The sequence below is a fragment of the Thermobia domestica genome, chromosome 11 (genome assembly GCF_964235325.1).
Source record: "Thermobia domestica chromosome 11, izTheDome1.hap1.1, whole genome shotgun sequence".
Classification (NCBI taxonomy): Eukaryota; Metazoa; Arthropoda; class Insecta; order Zygentoma; family Lepismatidae; genus Thermobia; species Thermobia domestica.
In genome coordinates, this window is record NC_137464.1 from 250,427,346 (window position 1) to 250,440,126 (window position 12,781).

Sequence of the window (12,781 nt, forward strand, 5' to 3'; positions counted from 1 at the left end):
TCTATACGATATTTAAAACGTCGCTCATTCCCTATTCTAACAATGATAAATGAACAAAATGTTATCGCTAAAATAAATTATTAGATTGCTGGATCTAGGGACAAAGTCGCTTACTATGCAATACTGCGCTTAACAAAATACGATCTTCCAAACTCAGCGGACGTTACCGAGTTCTCACGATCATTTAGCGGTCATTCGTCGAAAAGTTTCTATAACACCACCTGGCGGAAAAACGACAACTGACATCTAATTTTACGACGACGGCAGCCATTTCGCTTCCGCTTCGGTGGCTTTCCGTTTGGAAACCAAAACGGAACGATGCCGGCCATTTTTCCTTCACTTCGGCGGCTATCCACCAACAGGCGACAGCGGACCGATTATAGTTGGCGGGAATTTGTACACTGGGACACTCCGGTCAGCCAAACACAGACATTGCTGCTGCGATGGATCACGTTGACACCTTTGTAAAGGAATATGAAAAAAAAAAAAAAAAAAAAAAAATAGAAATGAACGGGCCTGACTAAGTGAATGAAAGATTTTTTATGGTGAAACAAAGTAACGAGAGAGAAAGTTTATTTAGTTCTCTAACAAATTCTTAATTAGATAGATTTCTTTGTGTAACTGTAGGTTATTTGTATTAGTATTGTTGACGGAGTAAAGTTAAATAGATTTTATTTTTAAAATTTTAATAATTGGATTAAATAAAAATAAATAAATGTAAAAAAAAATAAAATGTTACTAATAATAAGAACTAGTTATTAATAATAACTAATAGAATAGAACAAAGAAGGTAACTGGATAATACCTGATTTCAATATCTTTTGTAAATTTGAGTACGGGGAACATGAATTTAAAGGAATTTTGACGTTTCGATTTTCGGAACTCGAGACACAAAGTTACAAAAAGTGACCGAATATATTTTTGGGTCAAAAGATCCATATATTTCAGGCACATTTTTTTTTTGTAAGTCTTATATCTGGAGAATTACATATAGTGTAGGGAAACCCAAACTATCACTTAACTCAGTATGATATGCTTATTTCGTAAAAAGACATGAAAACTCGACTTAGAGGCCGTTCAAAAATGTTGTGACCCCTGATCGAAAAACTAATTATTGACCAAGATCGCAAACTTTTCATGCATTTTTTTGGATCATTCTTAAAATTCTTGTTCTCCCATTTTTCGGAGTTTTCTTTAGTAACACATTTAATATTCTGCTAATAAAAATATCAGATATTGTACTGCTGGTCAGCCATCCATGATATAAATTCACACATTTAATGTGGAATTTTACCTTTTTTGAAAATTAATATTTGATTTTTTATTTGTAATATTACTTTTACGTGTAATTCACTCCTTTGCGGATTTGCGATTCACCACTGTTCGTAATTTTGATTTCGTCTTTAAGGTGTCCATTATGCTCCACCTTCCCCTATGCGCTCAAGTTACCCTCAGACTGCAGACTACAATTGATAATGAATGAAAAGAGTGACATCTGTTGACGTAAAAAGTAATCTAATAATAGCATTGAATGAAAACAAGGGTGCATGGAATATGGCTTCTTTGTTCACTCAAGAAAAAGTATTGTTTCCGGATTTGTTGATTGATTCTCCCTACGATCGTCTGTTGTTTATTCTCCCTTTTCTGCTGGAAACCTTATCTGTTACTATTTGCCGCGTGATGTCTTCTTTTCATTATCCTTGCTGACTATTCAGATCAGGGCCGGCTCTAGGCAATATGCCTTTCCCCCGTGCAATGGCATCATTCGTCACCCCTTCTTTCTCTAGAAAGAACAAATCTTAAAAGCCACGATTTTAAATATGCTACCGCATCATGAACAACAAAGAAGAGGGAAAGGGCACTCACACTCAGAAACGCCTAGTACACACTACAAATACGATCTCGTTGTGTCCGTTTTTTCTTTAAATAATAATCTATTATGTTATAAAAGATAAAGAAAATACCCTGCAGAGGAAAGATAGTAATCCTTTTTATGGAATTCAATATCGAGTGTCAATCTGAATATATCAATTTGAAATTTCAGTGCTACTAGCTCCTTTATCTTTGTTTATTGATTTTCCTTCTACATTAGTTAAATCATTAAAAAAAAAAGTTTCGACCAATGATAAGGAACTTGTTTGTGACAAAGACAAAACTTGTTTTCATATCAAAACTGTGATAACTAACTAAATGAAAAAGATGTTCGCTACTGATCGAGAATTGAGTTCTTGTATTTGACAACAATCAAGCAGTTCATGGTAGGATTTGTTTGACCATTCGTTCGAGCATTGTCCATGTGATCTTAAACTAATGCGACCTAAACATGATTTATGAATGTAGTATTCAAATAGGTCAGCTTAATAAATTTGACTACCGTCATCATGAAGGTCCCTTCCGACAAGAAATATTTATTTTAAATAGTCTAGTTATGAGAATCAAATTGATCACGTTTTAGTAGATAGAAGAAGACAATCTAGCATAATTGATGTCCGGTCGTTTAGAGGGGCTGATTGTGACACTGATCACTACCTGGTAGCAGCGATAATACGAGAGAGATTATCGTTGAATAAAGGTAATATTCATTGTTCGAAAACAGAGAGATTCAATTTAAAGAAATTAGAAGAGAGCCAGGTAAGAGAGGAATACCAGATTGAAGTTTCGAATAGATTCTCGGTTTTAGAAGATTCGGAGTGTACTAGTGTTGAGGATACCTGGATTGAAATTAGAGATATCATTAAAATTTCAGCAAAAGAAAAATTGGGACACACGAAAATACATAGGAACAAACCATGGTTCGACCAGGAATGCATAAAACTAGCAGAGAAGAGAAAACAGGCAAAATTACGCTGGCTACAAAATCCGAATGAAATAACTATACAAAATTTCGCAGATATCAGGCGGGAAACTTCCAAAACTTTTAGAACCAAGAAACGCGATTTTTTGAAAGCTAAAATTAAGGAACTTGAAGATAATAGTAAAAATAAAAACATCATGTATAACATGTATAAGGGGATCAGCGAATTTAAGAAAGGCTATCAACCTCGTGCTTATATATTAAAGAAATCTGACGGTACAGTTCTCACTGATACGGATAGCGTCTTAAATAGATGGACATGTTTCTTTGACGATTTGCTTAACACGCAACCAGAAACTAGTGTGGGCGGAGAAAAGGAGATACACACCGCAGAACCGTATATTCCAGAGCCCAACCGAATAGAAGTAGAAACCGCTATAAAGAAATTAAAGAAACACAAATCTCCGGGTGTAGATGAAATTCCGGCTGAGTTAATTTTAGCTGGAAGGAACAAATTGTGGAACAAGATACATAAACTCATTCTCCTTATCTGGAACAAGGAAAAATTGCCACAAGAGTGGAAAGAATCAATCATTATTCCAATTCACAAGAAAGGCGACAAAACTGACTAATAATTATCGAGGCATTTCTCTTCTGTCAACATCCTATAAAATCTTTTCAAATATTCTATTAGCAAGATTGACCCCACACGCAGATGAAATTATTGGAGATTATCAGTGCGGATTTAGACGAAATCGATCAACTATCGACCAAATAAAGAATAAAAACAAACCACACTTACTTTTATTATATATATTGATTTCAGTGATAACCATTAATTAATACATGCTTATTTAAGCCGTCTACAAATGTACATCATAAATAAAAGTTTTGTTTCTTGAAATTTAAGAGTTCATGATTCTGTCGTAGATAAACGTAATTTAATCAAATAATCGAATAGAATTTACCATTCACATCCAAACTAATGTTCCAATTTCCTGTATTTTTTCTAAGCTCCAGAAAGGGTTCCTCGAGGAAACATCTACATTTTCTATCTCCGGACTTTCAAGCGCAAACATCACCTCCGGGCTGTCTGCCTATCCTCTTTACATGGCAGGAGTTGTAGATCCTACCTACATCGAGAAGACTAGTTGTGGAGGCCAGTCGACAAGTAGAAAACAACCTTTTCAAAGCCAGTTTATTTTCTTTTTAAACCTTTTCCATTTCAGCAAATATAAAAGGGAAGGTAATGGAGAAATTGTCTTTGGTGAGGATGAATGATTCAGTGTAACCTTGGAGTAGGTGAATGATTCCAATTTGCTATTTCCAATTTGCTGGTAGATATCAAGTAAAGTGAATGTTTGCCGGCAGAATGCGAGGGAACAACGAGTGTCTTCTTCGTCTATTCTTGGCCACACCTTGTCTGAGGATCCCGAAGTTCGGACAAAGATTAAATGAAGCACGTCCTTTGACGCTTGTACACTTAAAATTCTTTAATTGGACTTAAAATACCCAAATTTGTTGGCTAAACAAATTGTTTTAGTCTTCTATAACAGACTATGCGCCAATTTACTTCGCTAGCTAGGCGATTCATGGAGCAGAGCAGGATAGGGTTCCGAGGCTAAGGACAGGACAGAACAGAGTACAGAGACTTCCAGTGCTCAGGCAACAAAGATTTTATGCGTTTTATATAACTACTATACCAAAAAATCTTTAAGATTATTTGTTTCCCTTCTTTGCGTTTGCTCCCATTCTGTTACATACCAGGCCGCTGAGGAACACCGAGCTATTTGGGGCTACCTTCGGTATTCATCGAACTCGAATCTAGAGTCTTCAATCACATATCTCAATCGACAACTCTACCACTCATGGCTTATTTAATTGCCAGACTGACAGAGACTCATTTTTCTTCTTTCTCAGGATTTTAATTTTGAATAACTTAACAATTTTGGTTATTTAAAGATCCGTCGGTTTCTCAGCTTGTTTTTAATTTTAAACACATGCATCCGATTTGCTTATTTATTTCTTTTTTTGCAAACTATTTTAATATTTCTGTCTCTGAATTACTTCGATGCTTCTTGATCATGATCGACGAATTTCGGAAGTTTCAAAGTAGGAATACAGCTCTAAACATGTTGACCGTCACATTTCCTGTAGCTGTGCCCATGACCCCAAGTGCTTTTACACAATCCCGCCAAATGTATCATTCGCCTCTCCCACCACAAAAGTAATAGAGAGGACGGAAATTGGTTGTGGAAAACGAGGAGAACTGACTGTGAAGACTAAATTTTGTTCAATTTCGGAACTTTTTGCCGTTTTTCAAAATATTATTCTGGTATAATTAACCCTACAATGCATAGTAGGATAGATATGGGTCATAGTGGTAAATGATCTGTGCTTTCCTAGCTAACAGTATGTAGTTGCTAATGCCTGTTGAACGAGATTGGGAACGTTCGAAGCTGGTTGTAATTCCATAGTTTCCGCATAGATGGCACTATTAAGAGTATCGGTACTTCCGTTACTCATTTTTATTTCCATTTGCAAAACTACTTTTTCATAGAAAATATATATATAAAAAAAAAAATCATGTATTGTAGGGTTGAAGTGTGATTGTTCCATTTTTAAAGGAAGATTATCATCCACCTCCAAAATTAAAATTTTTAGGGTGCAGCATGTGTTCTAAAACCTACATGTTAATACTTCTGCTTCCTTAGGTGCGATATACTGATTACAAATTCTAGTGATTTCTGGGAATCTCTCCATTTCTGTTTAAACACATTGTCGAACAAGGAAGAAAGAAGCATCTTCCTACAGGAAACATAAATATAATGGGCCTTATGCAGAGGCGTTCTGATGTGTGATTAGTGCCATACTAAAGATTTCGACTAACATATGTATCCTGCAGCAGTCAGGCGTTTAGTATGACGCTAATCATATGTTAAAACGATTCTGCATAAGGCCCAATATGTTTAGAGGAAAGGTCCGTTGTTTATAAATCACAAACGACTGAATATAAAAGGAATTTTATATAAAACAAAAAGAATTTTAGGAATGATCCATAACATGCATCAAAAGATTGGCCAATAATTAGTTTTTGGATCAGGGGTCACAACATTTTTGAACGGCCTGTGAATCGAGTTTTTGTATTTTCTACGGAATACACACATTATTCTGATAAATGATAAATGATAATTTAGATTTGGCTACATTGTATGTATCTCTCCAGATATACTGTATTGCGTACAAGAAATTTTGTTTTTGATTGAAATATATTGGATCTTGGATGGGCCAGCAAATTTTTGAACGATCCCTAAATCGAGTTTTCGTATTCTCTACGGAATAAGCATATCATCTTAATTTAGGTGATAATTTGCGTTTGGCTACACTGTATGTAGTTCTCCAGATATATCTAAGGCGAACGAGAAAAATTTTAATTGAAATATATTGGATCTTTTGATCCAAAAAATTAGACAAGAAAACGTCAGAAAGAACATCGAATGGGACATTCTGTTTGGTCTACAAGGCTCTAGGAGGTCACATGAAAGTTTTAAATGACAAAGGACATATTTGATTTGGTGCATCACTGAAAAGATTATGGAAAAAATAAAAATAACTTTTGTAGCGAAAAGCTGTTCGTGTGAGACATCGTTTGCGAAATGATCAATAAACCGTTATTTCACTGTGAGTTTTTGCAGTTTGAGTTTCTAAAGCATCAAAATAAAAATTCAATTCCATTCTACACTTTTCTGAAGGAAAGAAATGACCCTATACACAAGTATTTGTTCGTAATGAAATGAACGGAGATAATGCTTTTAGTGCGAGTTTCAATTACGAACTCACCTCGTAATGTTAAAAACGAAAGAAAAAGAAGAAGAAAGGCTGTGAGATAATATTTATCTTCTGTGGAAAAGATGTAATATATCTTTCCCTAATAATAGGTCGAGAAAACAAGGTTGAAAGTAATCCTAAATGATTTCATTTGCGGATTTTCTTTGAGTGAGAAAACAAATAAAATGAATGTTTTCATTACGAAAGGTTTCTTTCTTTTCTTTATTTATTACGGATTCTGCTGCAGGGGTTTCCCAAGAAAGGAAACCAAGGCTTACTTAGCATTAGTTTCTATAGCAACTTCTGTTGTTGCCTCCATATTGTAGTGGCTGCTTTAGCTTGTAAAGAAAACTTTTTACCTGGAAATAAATATACTAACATTAATTAATACCTTCTATGTATTTCAACTGCTTTACTTTCTTACTCCATGTAGCTGTATGTATGGCTAGCACATGTGGCATCGTGTTTGATTTCGAATGCAAGCACAGAACGTTTTTTTTTTTTTTTTTTTTACCCCAAATCCAAAATTGGATTGGGTTATGGGTAAAAAAGAACGTGATCCTCTGCGACCCACCACCCATCGTGACCAACTCTTGACCCACTGTGCTCAGTGCATTGTAGACATTATCTTCTGAACACTGGTGAAATTGTCTACGATTCAAATTCAAGGCCTAATTTTTTCTTCCTTTTTAATTTGTTTCTATTTACTTACCTGAAGTAAACTAAAAATTCAGGTACGGTACTTTTGGATATTGATATTTGTAATAACTAGCAATAGGACTTACTACATACTTGGCTTTCGAGACACAGTCCAACTTTACACCTTTTTTTTTCCTTTGCATTGGTGTTCTTCACTTTGATTTCAGACTATCAAATTTCATACTGTATTTTGTACTGAAAAGCATCTGCAATTCAACAAGGAAATAATTATATATGATAATTAAATTGAAATTCTTCTTAATATGGACCATGACAAACACTTTACCGTTTTATATTGTAAATGTCAGATCCACCGGTATTGTAACAGAGAGGTGTTTGAGCGATTGACCGTAGAAATTCAAACTACGATTAGTAATAATTTCATAGCCTTATTTTATTACAAGGGTAAACTCTTTATTCAGTTCAGAGGAGGGCGTGGATCATGGGTCAAAGTTGATGACGATGAGTTTTGGTGTGTGGTGGATCGGAGTGGGTGACGGTGGGTGGATCAGAGTGGGTCATGGTGGGTCACAACGAGTCGTGGGTAAAATTTTCATTGACTCACACCATCTATGCCCATATTGTAAGCGATTGGGAAGTTCGAATTAATAAATAGCAACTCAATTAAAAGGTTGAAATAACACATTGGAAACCGATGTCTTACCTATTGCATAAAGACGTCCTAGAGTGCTAACCAAATCAGAAAGAATACACAACTAATATAGAACTTGGTTTGAAGTCCGATACATTCATAAGATCGTTACAACAAATAGCGATCATTACATCCAAAATTATTGTCCCATGGTACATCAACGTTCGTGTTCCTTGGTATTACCTGACCAGGATAGCAGTGCAGTTTTGGGAGGATGGCGCTGCTGTTGTGTTTACATCAGTTTCTTGGCAAGCACGGCGGGACAGGGGAGCGGAGAGTTTCACTCTGCAGTGTATCCAACTGTTTTTAAAAGTTGCAGTTTGGATGTTATGCATAGCCTAATCTCTTTCCGCTTAATAAAGAACGCCGTAAGTTATATGGTTGTAGTGAACCATTCCTGCAGTAATGCAGATGTATTGTGAATAGTGATATATGAATGGAAATTACCAATTTAAGAACAACATAGCATAATTGACAATTCAGTGAGCTACTACCGTGTATTAAGCAGATTGTATAAAAATTGATTACGTTTTATTCAGTGTCATTATAAAACAGGAGCACCCTGTAAAACGCTGCTCGCTAGTTTGTTCGCAAGTTAATATGGAGGGTGTATTTTTGTTGTAGTTTTTTTTTTTTTTTTTTTTTTTTGGCTTGTTACTTAAGATGTTCTGCAAATAACTTCAATAACTTTTGAAACTGTTTGTCTTAACTTGAGCCAGGGGCGGATTCAGGCTGAATGTTTCGAAGTTAAATCAAGGTAAGAGTGTATTGCCAAAAAAAAAAAAAAAAAAAAAGCAACTTTTGAAAAGGAGAAGTAGCTATTGTCTGCAATTTCTAGAACAGAAATGGCCACCTGGGATTCCAAAGGTGGACATTTTTTTGAGCAAGAACGCCAATGTAAGTAATTTCTTGCAATTTATTGCTTTATTTGACTTCTGCAACGTAAAAAAAAAAAAAAAAAAAAAGTAAGGCCTACCTATTTTAGGTTTTATTTTACATTTATAATACAAAGGTGAAAATTCTTAGGTTTTATTTTTAAAATAAAAAAAATATCCCATTCTGAGGGAGGAGCAATCGCCCCGCCCCATGGAACTGCCCCTGACTTGAGTATATGCGTGAAGTGGTTTATTACGAACAGGACAAAAAGAACTATGATAGATTGATTACAAGTAATCCGGTTAGAAACACTGCTGCTTGCATTTTAGTTTCAAAACCGGCCGCCCGCAATCGTTCGCTGGTCAGGTAATACGTACAACCGGTGTTTCTTCCAGACATGTTTCTTGGAGGGGGGCTGCGCCCCGGAACTCTGAGAGTGCCCCCCGGAGGACACCAAAATAATACGTCTGTAATATAATAATAAATAGAATAGTACCTACCAGCAGTGCCCCCCCGAATATTAAGAGTGCCCCCGGAACATTTTTTCTGAAAGAACGACTGCGTACAACTTTCGCTCTATTCATAAACAGAACTCAATTCTACAAAAGACGTGTATGATAGATTAAAACTATCAAAATGTAGAAACAGCAGATAGACGTCTTAAATATCCTACCGCAGATTTGCTTGTCATTTCAAGTTATATGCAGCAAGAAAAAAAGTTCCGAATGGAGAAGCAAAGAGCTCTTTCGTGTCTATATGGTTAGCGTATATGGCGCAGGAGACTCGTGCTCGAGTCCCGATGGGAGTTCTTGTGCGGATGTGATTCCACATTAACCTTGTAGTTCCACGTCTCATATAACCTCAATGCTGAAAGATAGATTAAATCCAAATCTAACCAATGAAGCAACGAAAAACAGAAATGATCTTTTTCGCTAAGTTGTTTCGTTATCATATGCTATTACTTCATGGTAGGCAAATCAGATTTGGAAAAAATAACTTCGCTGGAAGGCAGAAATAAATGCCTAGGAAATTCAGGAGGGCTTCAGGTGCCATGTCATTTGGTGTAACTGTCCCTTGGTTGATCAACTTCTACTAAGTTAGATGTTTTACGAATTCTTTGTCTAGCTCTTAAGTTATCATTACCTACTATACTAAATATCCTGACGCAATACCCCACAAAAAGATAGAGGACTTTTACTTGGTGTTTATGCGTTCTTCTAACGTCCATTATTTCTATCTTCTTATGCTGGAGTTTGTTATCCCTCAATTTACGTAGTTCCTCGATTGCCTCACATTACTGGATTCAACACCCAAATTTATCTTCCCATTCTTCTCTTTAAATTTATCATTCTTCCCCTAAAGTTTACCGTTCTTCCTCCAAATGTTCCTTTCTTCCTTCAAATTTACATTTCGTCCGTAAATTTACAATTCTTCTCCCTAAATTTATCTTTCTTCCCCAAATTTACTTCCTTTCCTAAATTTACCTTTCTCCCCCGAAATCTACCAATCTCCTTCTGCTCCCTAAATTTATCATTTTCCTCAAATTTACTATTCTTAATTCTAAATTTACCGTTATTCATTCAAGTTTACCTTCCTTGCCACAAAGTTACCTTTCTTCTCCGAAACTATCCATCTACTCCCTAAATTTGGCATTCTTTCCTTTAAATTTGTTATTCTTCCCTCCAAAATTGCAATTCTTCCTCCAAATATACCTTTCTCGCTTGAAATTTGTATTTCTCCCTTAATTTACTATTTTTCTCCTAACTTTATCATTCTTTCCCCAAATTTACCTTCCTTCCCAAAGTTTGCCTTCCAACCCAAAGTACGCGATTAGAAACTTGAAGCCTATCTATTATTTTTTTCATTGTTGTGGCGAAACAATTGAATATTCACTTATCATATTATAAGAGACGCTGCCTGGCAGCTTTGATGTTTATTTGCACGGTATAACTCATTTTAGACAAAAATGTCACATAGCGGTTCTTCGAGGCGCAGCGACGATATATTATTTCATACAACCAATACAGCCAGCAGATAGTACATACATTAGTTATTTTTCGACACAGTCTGCATATCGATTGCGGCACTTATTGTATCGTGGGATGAGTTTGAAGACTCCCTCTGGTAAAAATCCTGTCCTTGCATGGAACCCATCGGGAACAAACTTTTCACTACTGCAGAATATCGTGCACAATGTGACGAACGCTTCCGAACAACATTCCCAATTCTGCCATCAGATGTCGTAACGTAATCCACCTGCTGTCCTGAATCAACTCCTCCACGCAAGCTGTGTGAAAATCTGTTGATACTAATCTGCGTCCGCCACTGCGCTCCTCGTTGGTGACGTTTTCTCCGCCAGCCGCAAACTTTCGACATTCTGTGACATGCTAACGAGAAATTCCAGTTTCTCTGTCAACCTCTATCATCTGCCGGTGATTTCAGCCGCAGTTATATGTTTCGCCCCACAAAAATCAAATAACTGAGCGGACGCGAGACCAGTTTTCCAAGCGAGTCGCCATTTATATTTACATACAACTACGGACTGGGTAGCTGAAACTCTGCACAGTTGCTAATTCCATCTATTAAAATTTCTGCTTACTCCTCATCCTTCTATAACACACGAAACTCCAGAAATATCGGCGTAGTAACCTTAGTTTTTGATTCTCTCTCTTAAATTCAAGGAAACTGGGAACATTTCAAATGCTTCTCTGCCTCTCAAAGTGGCAGACCAACGGTTGTTATCAAGGAAAAATTTATGGATATTAGTCTAGCAATGAAAAATGGTACCTCCTTTGATAGCGAGACTTTTTAATCACCCTGTACAACCAAAACTTACAGGGAAGTTTTTCTGGTTGCTGATGATTAGGCATTTTCTTAATTTCATATCAACCATTTTGAGCAGTTTTCTGTTTGTAATAAAAGAACGGTTTATTGTTTTTCACAACGAAACAAAATGTATTGAAAAAAGACCTTAAAAATGTAAAAATGTTCAAACGAATTCTTGTATAAGATTTACTGAAAAGAAGCAAATCATTTCGTGTGTGTGTGTGTGATAATTTAGTGTTGTTGAATTGTTAACAAAAGTTTATAAAAATGCTCTAAAAAGATATTTTAAAGGTGGAGTTAGTGTTAGCATAGCTTAAAAAAAAAAGTTGAATATGGTCTCAGTCTAGAGCTTTTCCCCCGAAATCAAGGATACTATATAAAGGTACTGGAGCTATGGTAAAATAAAGGAATGTGACTATATCATCATCATAGTCAACAGTTGTCAATCCACTGTTTGATGATGGCCTCCCCAACTCTTCTTCACAACTTTCTATCTTGAATAATTCTTTTTGAGGTTATTTTGGAGTACTTCTTGATTTCCATCTATACATACGATAGTATTTTCATTTTAGTGTATTTTTTTAAAATTGGACTTTACATGTGAATCAGTAATTTTGAAGAGGTAATGAATCAGAAAAGCAAAATTATGGAAAATCGAAAAGAAAGCTGTTTAATTTTTGAAAATCCTGCTAGACATGAAACGATCGACCTCTGTTTCAAAAAGTAGAGTTTTGTTGTTATTGTATGAAATGAACAACTCATGTGTTCCAAAATAAATAAATAAAAAGTTGGACTAAAGCAAACTGGCCATTTTCTGACTCATGACCTTTTTAAACTGCTGATTCATATTGAAACCCTGTACAGTATTTCGTATTACAGCCTTATTAAATTAGACTACTGTAGGTATTTGCTGCCTTTGTATGTGTAAAAAGCTCATTTATTTAAAAATAGCTTTTTCATACAGAAAGAAGAAACATAAATCTGTCCAGGATCCGAACCAGCATTCGTATGATTTTAAATTTAATACTTTAGCACATGGAACTATCTTGGAAGCTTTAATTATTATCACGTAGTACTAAACAGTGTATTGTGTAATAATTGAATCA